Source organism: Chinchilla lanigera, unplaced genomic scaffold (assembly GCF_000276665.1).
Source record: "Chinchilla lanigera isolate Chin_1 unplaced genomic scaffold, ChiLan1.0 scaffold00013, whole genome shotgun sequence".
Taxonomy (NCBI): domain Eukaryota; kingdom Metazoa; phylum Chordata; class Mammalia; order Rodentia; family Chinchillidae; genus Chinchilla; species Chinchilla lanigera.
The window spans coordinates 21,829,771-21,838,115 of record NW_004955414.1 but is presented as its reverse complement, the minus strand read 5'-3'; the positions used below and the strand labels follow the sequence as shown (position 1 = coordinate 21,838,115).

The 8,345-nt window shown below is 40.6% G+C and overlaps 1 protein-coding gene and 1 pseudogene across 5 annotated transcripts in view; one reads left to right on the top strand and one right to left on the bottom strand.

Moving 5' to 3' along the window:
* Nucleotides 1–8,345, top strand: part of LOC102012951 (olfactory receptor 52N2) — a 163,249-nt gene that overhangs the window by 102,147 nt on the left and 52,757 nt on the right. For 2 of the 5 annotated variants that reach the window (XM_013511697.1, XM_005380110.1), the window contains exon 2: nucleotides 3,158–3,191. The exons of the other annotated variants lie outside the window; for them this stretch is intronic. The gene's annotated coding sequence lies outside the window, so the exon portion shown is untranslated. The remainder of the gene's footprint in view (nucleotides 1–3,157; nucleotides 3,192–8,345) is intronic. 5 annotated transcript variants of the gene reach the window in all.
* Nucleotides 4,889–7,763, bottom strand: LOC102004378 (annotated as a pseudogene).

The following is an 8,345-nucleotide window of genomic DNA, read 5'->3' as shown; positions in this document are numbered from 1 at the left end:
TCCTAGACTTGGTGTTATAGTCAGGCTTTGCAAGGGAATAGATTTAATAGAAGACACATAATTTTCAAGGATCCTTTTATAGTCACCCAAAGAATCAAATGCAAAAGTATGGGAGATACATCCACACACTAGACACCTGAAGAATCCAGCTGAGGGCCTCGATCCCTGGCAATGTCTGGCTCAAGTCCAGCTGAAGACCTAGAGCCCATGGCAATTTCTTATGCAGATCTGTATCAAGGATCTGCACTGGGAAGGACCAAAGTTCAGTGGTGGAAGCTAGAAAGTCTGCACCAGTGGGATGAAGGATCTGTGCTGGCAGGCTGAGGGATCTGCACTGGAGCCAGGAAGCACCACTCAGAGTAAGAACCAGAGCTCCCTTGAAGAGAACCGCAACCACTCTCAGCGACACCAAAGCTCCTCCTCTGATGAAAACAGCTAAGTTCGTTTTAGGAAAACCAGTGTAACAGTCTTCTTCAGGAGAATCAACCACATACCATCTTCCCCTGTAGTTTTCCTTTTATGCTGTTGGTAACAGTCATGCAGGACTTTCATTCCCAGAGCTATGCTGATTCAGTTCAACTGGGTGTTACAAATTGACTATTAGTTAATCCACCACACCTGATCAAGATGTTCAGCCTGTACCACCTCTCTGGATGCAGCGTTTCTTATTCTTTCATTCTACTGAAGTTTTCTTACTTCAGATGTTTGTTTGTAAAGGATGATGATAATGTTTTAGTTTTTTGGAGGATTTTGAGAGGGGTTGTATTGTTCAGAGTGTTACATATTTTTTCTTCATTATTTTCACCTTTGTGTCTTTATAATCTTCACTTTATCTCATCCTACCAAATTATAAGGAATTTAGTGCTTTTTAACCAGTGCTAGGCACCATCCTTGTCCCATCCTGCTCTGCCCATTCTGGGCGCAAATGAGCTGTCATGTTTATAGCTCCCCTTTATGGCCCTGTGTGCCTCAGCTTCCAATCTAAGTTGTGGCTAGTAAAGCTGTTCACATTTTTCCAACCATGAAATCTCTAGGTTGTTTGTTTGTTTCACAGAAAAGTGTGCTCCCCTATTTTGCAACCTCCACCTTAATCATAACACACATGAGTGCGATATCTCCGTGATGGTTGAGCTTTTTCTGGATATTAAATTTTTTTTTTGCTTTACATATGTCAATTCATTTAATCTTCACAAAATATCTTAAGAGTAAGGTACCATCATAATTTCATATATAAGGAACAGAAAGTTTATGTTACTTGCCCCAGCTTGCACAGCCAGTAGTTATGGCACTGGAGTAGATTCTGGGTTCTTTTATACTCATTCTTTGTTTTTTTAATTGGTTATGCAGATTAATGGGTTTCATTTTGGCAGACTCATACACGTGTACAACATACTTTGATCATTTTCACCCCATCACCCTCCTTTCCCTCCCCTTTCCTTTAGTCTCATATTTTTGGGGAGGTTTCAATGTATATAATTTATTTTGTTTATTACCTCCCCCAACACAGTTAAGCCTAATTGTGTCATCTTGATTGGTTTAGGAAGTACCTAGGGGATTAGTAAAGCACACTTCTAGGTGTGTCTGGGTGGGTCATGGAAGCCTGACCCTAGATATTAGACAAGGTTCTTGTCCTCTTCCTTTCTGCTGGTACTGTTTGCTGTGCTTCCCCAGAGCCATGAACTGAGCAGCTATTCTCTGTTATACTCTTCCATGGTATTTGTGCCTTGGAGCCAGCTAACCATGGACTGAATCCCCTGAAACTGTGAGCCAAATTGGACCTCTTCTTTAAGTTGTAGCATGTCAGATATGTGGCCTAGTGTTGAGCAAATGACTAACACAGTCTCCATGGAATATTTTATAGTAGTCACCTGTTACTTTGCACAATAAAAATTAATATTTTAAGTCCATCATTTTTTCCAATCATCATTTGATGACTTTTCTAGGTAGGGCATTCCACTTTGCTTTGTACTGAAGTTTATCTTTGCTTAATGATTTGTATTAAAATTTAAGATTTGTACAGTATTTTAACAGATTTCATATGCTACAGAATTTTCTACTACAGATCTTTTGTGTTCTGTTCTAAATGTTCTTTCAGATTTATTCAAACTTTGCTTTCTCTGTCACTGTACCCAAAACTAAATTTTCATTATTTCTTGAATATTCTATGTACCTGTTTTGCTGTTGCTAACCATTGGACACATTGTACATCAACATTCTATTACTAATATCATTTGCTAAACCTGATATTTCTTACTAGGCTTAATTCACATGCCATTTTCTACAAGTGGTCTTTCTCTTTTAGTTTTCTCAACTGTTATTATTACTCTTGCATCTAAATAGCTTCCTCTGACATTGTCATAAGCTTCTTTTAGGTTGAGAATATTTTGTTCATTTTTAAAATTATGAATGGTTATTTTAATGTTCTTTATATTGGGACATTTAAGATAAAAATATGTTGAACAAGATGAAACATTTTAAAAGTGAATGTCTCCCCTCTGGCCCTTCTAAACTACTTACAAGCAATGATCATATCATATACTGTCATGTATTCCTATAGCCCCTAACATGTAACTTATTTCTAGCTAGCACTAAATGAACTTTTATATAGTGAAGAGTAGGTTTGCCATAGCCCTTCAAAACTACTTACAAGCAATGATCATATCATGTACTGTCATGTATTCTTATAGCCCTTAACATGTAGCTTATTTCTAGCTAGCACTAAATGAACTTTTATATAGTGAAGAGTAGGTTTGCCATGGTCTGAATAATCAAAATTTGATTCTCTGAGAAGCCAAGTTGGTAAAATGTGTCTAGTCAGTTTTTATGAGCTTGGACTAAACTTGTGGAGCCTTGGTTTCATTATCTTCAAAATGGTGATAATAGTCTGATAGCTTGTTGTTTTCATGACTGAATGAACTCTCAGAAGGCTGAGGTAGAGAATCTCAAGGAGGGGCTAGTGTGGACAACTTAGTGAGAACCTGTCTTAAAATACAGCATAAAAAGATCTAGGGATGTCACTCAGAGGTCAAGCACCCCTTAGTTCATTCCCCAGTATGAGGAAAAAATGAGTGGACTAATTGTGGAAATTTTTATATAGTATCTCAAATAAATATATATTAAATTGCATTCACATTGAGTTATTGTTTTGTTTTCCCAGGCACACTGCTTCCCTGCTTCTCTTTGAATAGGAGGTAGGTCACTGCCAAACACCCATTTACCTTGGGGCAAATGATATCCATATCACTTGAGTCCTCCTCTGTCCCTACAGTCATTTTTATTACAGTTTATTTTCCTGAGCAATCTTCTTGCTTAGGTGATGATTTTCACATAGGAGTCAAAAACAACTCAGTATCCTATAAAACTGTCAATTAGGCCTATTCTTTTGTTATCTAGTGTTCAGCCTGTGTGTGCAATGAAACTTCCCACAGTATCCAGTCTGGAGTACCACAGTGCAGCCTTTGGTGGCATGTGGCTATGATACCACACCAGCGCTCACATCCCTTGGGACTACCTGCCTTCCAGCGTCACTCGTTTCCCCACCTCAATTCTCTCCACAGTCCTATCTGACGTACTGAGGGACCAACATGGGTCCTGACAGACTAATCATGAAACAGGAATCTGCTTTCACCACCTCCAAGCAGCTGCCATCCGTGTCCTGAATCTTAGACTTTGTGTGATGAGGAAGACCCGATTGGGTTTCTGCATCCTCTCATCCTTCACTGTTGTTGCTCTACCCTGAGGTTTTCTAAGGCATTTGCTCATTACCACTTCAAATATTCAGATGAAGCCTGTTACTCACCCAGAGAGGGGGCCGGAATGGCATGCCCTTGTCATCTTCTATCATTAGTAAGAAATATTTCACTTATTTATTCATTCTCATTTTCAGTTAAGCCATTATACTGTAGGTAATAAGGGAAGTGCTGTATTTCTGCCTCACTTTTGGTGTACTGCTCATAGGGTAGTGATTTCTAGTGACTGGGAAAAGTAGTGGGGTACAGGGTAGTTAGAGATGGTCAATAGGGGTGGTGTTACAGTTAGATGGGAGGAATAAATGTTGGTGTTCTATGCCATAGGAGGATGAATGTGATTAACCACAATTCATTATATATTGCTAAATTGTTAGAGGTGAGGTTTTGGGATGTATTCATCATAAAGAAATGACCTAAGTTTATTATGGATATGTTCATTACCTTGAGCTGATCATTGTTCAATATAGTATATGCATGAATGAGAACATCTCATTGTATTTCATAAATATGTACAAATATTATGTATAATCAAAATATAAAATTAATTTTAAAAGGATATAAATATTTAAAAAATCGTAGATGTTTCCTTAAGATGATTTCTGACTTTCTGACTATGGTGGTGGGAAAGCATGGTGGTGTCTACTGTGCATATAGTAGAAAGCATATTTCACTTTTGGGTTTTGAGTTTTTCTGGGCTGGCAGTACATAGAATGGTACTTTCTTGTGATGCTGGACTGCAGCAGTGAACTATAGCTTCCAGTCAATAACCAATAATTAATGTAAACAGTAACCAGGACTCTACAATGCATGATGCTGCTAAACTATGATGTTTGGTAGGTTAGGTATATTAAAATATATTTTCAACTTTGCAATATTTTCATTTTAAAAGGGGAGTATCAAGCAATCCATTGTAAGTCAAGGAGCATCTATACTGCACGCTTGTTTAGATATCTTTTTCTAAGGGTATTCCTAATGTCTGAAATTCTCTCTGTACTAGCCAAGACATATTTGTTTTCTTTTTTTAATCAGGAAAAGCAACTGCTTTAATGCATTAGGCAAAGTTTTACATAAAATCAGAAACCTATGATCCATCCCTGACTTATTGCTAAAAAATGCAGGATTCCATGAGCCTTGCACAGTCAGATCCCAAGTCTCTGGCAGTGCAGGTCTGGGCTCTGCTTGCTCATGTTCTCCACACTGAACATTTGTTCTGTCAGCATCCACTCCAGCTTCACAGCATCAGCAGCAAACTTCTCGATCCCCTCGGACAGCTTTTCCATGGCCATGTGGTCCTTGTTGTGTAGCCAGCGGAAAGACTTCTCATCCAGGTGTATCTTCTTCCAATCACTGCCCAGGGCGGCCAAAAGCACTGGGGCCAGCTTGCTGTGGCCATGAGTAGCTCACCCAGGAGCCTAGGTAGACCTGAGGCAGTTGCAGCCCACCAGTGCCTTAATCTCGCCCATGTTGCAGGAGGTACCCATGACGATGGTCTTGTAACCAAACTTCTTGGAGTAGTTGTAGATTCTGATGACACTTTTGACCACGGAGTCCTCCAGGGGCTCCCAGAATATCTTGTCTGTGTTTGCCACATGCCAGGCCAGAATGGGCCCCACACGGGGCGAGACAAGTGTCATGCCCACCTCAGAGCAGGTTGTGGCCTAGCAGAAGGAGGTGAGCATACTCATGTTAATAAGCAAAGTCAGGCCCTTAAATCCTTGACCTATGTTTTTCCCAGGCTCACTTCCTACCTCGGGGTGCAAGGTCCCACAACCCCTCCCCATGGGAAATGTTCTGAGCTTCTTTCATAACCACAAGATGTTCCAATTAACTTCTGTCTCTATAACACTTTCACCTTCAGGACATAACACCTGCAGACTTCAGCTTTTGTAAAATTCTGCTTTGCTTGACCCAGGCCCAGCCCAACCCAGCCCGATTTAAACTATAGTGTAAAATCTCCCCAACCCTACTATTTGTTGCCTAGATTTCAGAGTACATAACTCCGCTGGGTCACAGCTGGCTAATAAAGATTGTTTCTTTCCACTTCTCTGTTCACATTCCTGTATAACTGGTAAGGCTGATTCTGCCATAACAATGATGCATCAGATGCCACTCTGTTCCTCCAGCCCCCTTCCAGCCTGGACTCCCTTCCAGGTAGATGTCAGCTTGATGAGAATTCTGTTTTTGCTGATTCCATCCTCCTTGTACAGTTTCATGGGCCACGTGGCTGGGACCACCAAAGATTGAGCCTTGCATCTACTTCTGTGGATACAAGGCCTGGAATCTTCTTCAGTATTTCTGCTCCAAGCAACATGAAAAGTTTATTAGTAGCATTTTTAACCTGGAGCTCTCATAACCTGCCTAGCTTCTTCTCATAGGCAGTAGCCTCCTCCACCAGCACTTGGTAGGTGGCATTTGTGCCACAGCCAGGATCAGGTACAGGTTGGTGGTGGCACCCTAGGGCTTGTACTCATCGATGTCATGGGAATTGCTCTTGTTGGCCACCACCGTGGTGAACTGCTTGAGCTTCTCCAGTGTGGCCTGCATCTTCTGGTGCTTCACACAAGAGCCACACGTGGCTAGACATGATGAGTAGCTGGCAGCAGCAAAAGGAATGCAGGGCCCAGAATGCCCTGCAGGCCCACAGGGCCTAGTGGGACCACAATGCCCATGTGGCCCAGAATGCCCTGCGTGGCCCCAGACATATTTGTTTTCAAATGTAAATGCTCTTTGTTTGGAATGCCCCAAGTCTCCTTGACTTTCCAGATCTCTCTCCCTTCTTACCATTCCCTCCCTATTGAAATTTGAAACCCGCCAGCCCAGGAGAATGGGCCCTATGATCCAGGTTCATTGTTTAATGTGAACTTAGTGACTGTGGACAATGAGGACAGAGTAAAGCTTAAACTTCTGGAACTTCTGACAGGCTGGGCCAGCTGGTGTAGTAAATAGTGACAAGTGGCAGTTAAATCACAATATTACTGAACTGTTAGGTAAGGAAAATTATGAGGAGGGAAATGATGAGCCATATAGAGACCCAAGTGTCCAGTATAAACAGGAAAAAGAAATTTCCTGGTGAGTTAAGAGAGGAGCAGATTTAAAATGCTATTAATAAACTTTTCATGTTGTTTGGAGCAGAAATACTGAAGAAGATTCCGGTGGATCTGGTTTTCAGATTCAATTTCTGCCAATTTCCCCAAATGTGATGCATTCTTACCTCCTGTGGGGTCAAAACTTTGGATGTGGGCTGTACACTACCCATTTAGAAAAACTGATATCTTCAGGGCGAGTTTTAAAATTACATCTACACCCTTATTATTGTCTATAGCAGCTAGAGACCAGGAGACTCTCATTGAGCTTATGTTATCAATTGCAACTCGGCTTCCCTGGAGAAATTAGCCCTGGTGGTACCAGATGAGCTAACACTAGTAATCCCAGCTCCCTTGATTTCACCCTCCTGGGCTCCCACCTCACCTTGTCTCTCAGTCCTCTCTCTTGCTTCTCTGCTGGAACATAAAAGGTCTGTAATAGAAAATTCTGCAGCATAAAATTTGTGTCCTTTCCGCTGTTCAAGCCACCATGCTTCTCAGAAGACTCTAGACTAGGTTTGGAGCCCATTCTTTACCTCTGGCTCATTGATCAAAGCAAAAGAAGGCAATAACCAACTGGAAACAATAGAGATGCCTTTAGAGAAATAGATTTATTAAGATTGCAAGAGTTTGCCCACAGGTAAGTTTGAATGGTTTAATTTACAGGATAGAGTTTTATTTCAATTTGTATCTGAAGCTATAGTTATTTTATAATTTCAGTTCTGCAGTTTGACCCTTCACTCTTTTGTCATCTTTTGTAAATAACACTAGTTCCAGTGTCCAAATATGATGTTCTTATTACCATGTCTGGACATACTGAGTGTGGTTATTCTTTACCAAATAGAGAGTTTGGAATGTTCTTCAGTATTTCTGTTGTTATTCTTTACCGAATAGAGTAAAGGTTGTTTTCCTTCCACTTCTCTGTTCGCATTCCTGTATAACTGGTAAGGCTGATTCTTCCATAAAAAAATAATAACTCCACCGGTTTAAGGGAAAAGTGAGGGTGAAATTCTATCTAGTCTGAGTCAAGGAGGCTGAGTTGCTGGTTGCTGGAGAGACGTAGTCTCTAGTCAAGGTCTCAGTGATGAACTAAGCTGGCACTTGGGATGTGCTGTTTATCTCTATCCTTAATGAAACATTCTCACTCTGAAGTCTGCAAGACTGATTTACTAAGAAATCCCTCAAAGAAGTTGATATGTAGTGTCGAAATAGAAAGAGAATATTGTAATCTTCAGTTCACTCAGAAATGTGACCACAGGAAAGACGCTTCCATGTACAGATCAAGAGTCAGATATGCCACGTGGCCAACACTAGGATTAAACTTATATATTAAATAAAGTGAAAAAAGAAATATTCAGTTCCCCATACCCATAGACCTGTTCTGTCCAATAAGGAGTCGGTTGCCACTTGAAATGTGGGTCGTCCTAATGGTAGTGTGCTGTAAGTGTAAATACACATCTGACTTTCAAGATTTAGTACAAGAAAAACAATGTAAAATAATTCTTTGCATTTA